This window comes from Protomyctophum parallelum (assembly GCF_964188405.1).
Source record: "Protomyctophum parallelum genome assembly, chromosome: 20".
Taxonomy (NCBI): Eukaryota; Metazoa; Chordata; class Actinopteri; order Myctophiformes; family Myctophidae; genus Protomyctophum; species Protomyctophum parallelum.
Window position 1 is genome coordinate 609,392 of NC_139718.1, and position 1,468 is coordinate 610,859.

The window sequence follows — 1,468 nt, forward strand, 5'->3', positions numbered from 1 at the left end:
AATGCTTAGTATGAGGTATAAAATACAGCAGCCTTGTGTTCATAAAACAGAAAGATTTGGTATTGGGTAAGACTGGCGATATGTATCTTTCCCTGCTTCGTCTCAACCATTACTCAATGGCTCTGGTCTCAGCCACCGCGGTGGATATTAGACATTCCGTTTTATTTTATTTTTTATGTTGCCACTACTGTTGGAGCAGCCATAAACTACACAGGTTCATCTCTACTGTTGGAGCAGCCATAAACTACACAGGTTCATCTCGATGTTCTGGGCATCTTTGTAATGTTAGTGTTAGTAAAAAAGCAGGTAAAGGAGTAAAGTTTGAGGCAAACTAACATCATTCACTCTGCCGTTCACTGTAGTGGAAGAGGTGCGCCTGGTGAGGGTTTTATCCCCGCAGCTACGTCGAGTCCGCCTACAGGAAATACGTAGGCTGCGACCATGAAACCGCTACGGAATCGGTCTATACAACGACTTAAACTTAATACATACAGGTGTGTTTTATTATTCTAACTCTAACATATTAAAGTCTAACTCATGTTGATTAGGTGATGTAATGATGATTTAAAGCAAACTGTGACAAACAAACAATGGCGTTTTTAAAACAAACATTGAACTAAAAACAAACATTAAACCTGTATATAATATAGGAGGGGCTAGCGTCCCTCAAAAATACAAATGCTCAGCTTAAGGTGCAGATATGAACAATATTATGTTTATAAACCGTTGTTGGGTAATAGCTGGCAGTTACTACTTGAGTCCAGCAGAGGGGAGTGTTGCCTTTCAAACGGTTAAGTTAGTTGTGTCCATTCTAGTGTGTGAATAAAACTAATAATAAACAAAAGGTGAAAACGTTGTTTCAAGTTACAGTTATGGACGTAACTTTAATGTTTCTATAAGGAAACCATTGTTAATTAACATCACCCTGATGACCCCGTCATTATAATGACCCCCCCCCCCCTTTCCCCTCACTGTATATGTTTCTTTTCCTTTTTTGCTTCCTTTATGATGAATTCCTGTTCTGTTCTTTGGCTATATAGAAGTGTCTATTTGTACGTCTCTAAATGTTTTGATGAATTGAACAATGTGGACCCTCTTGTAAACAAGTGTAATGCTTAATTGGGTCGTCCACTCACTTGTGCTTGAAATGTACTTTAATTCTGCAAACTGTTATATTATAAATATTAATATTTCAATAAATCAAAACAGTCTATATTTAAGGTTATATAAAGCAAATTTAACTGAAGACCCTTGACTAAATAATTCACTAAACTAAACTGTCAAACCCACTAAAATAAAATTGATTTAAAATAAATAGCAGACGTGTATGTATGTTCTACATAAACTATATCTATATATATATGTATGTATGTATAATGTATGTTCTACATAAACTATATCTATCTATATATATATATATATATATATATATATAATGTATGTTCTACATGAACTATATCTATGCTCC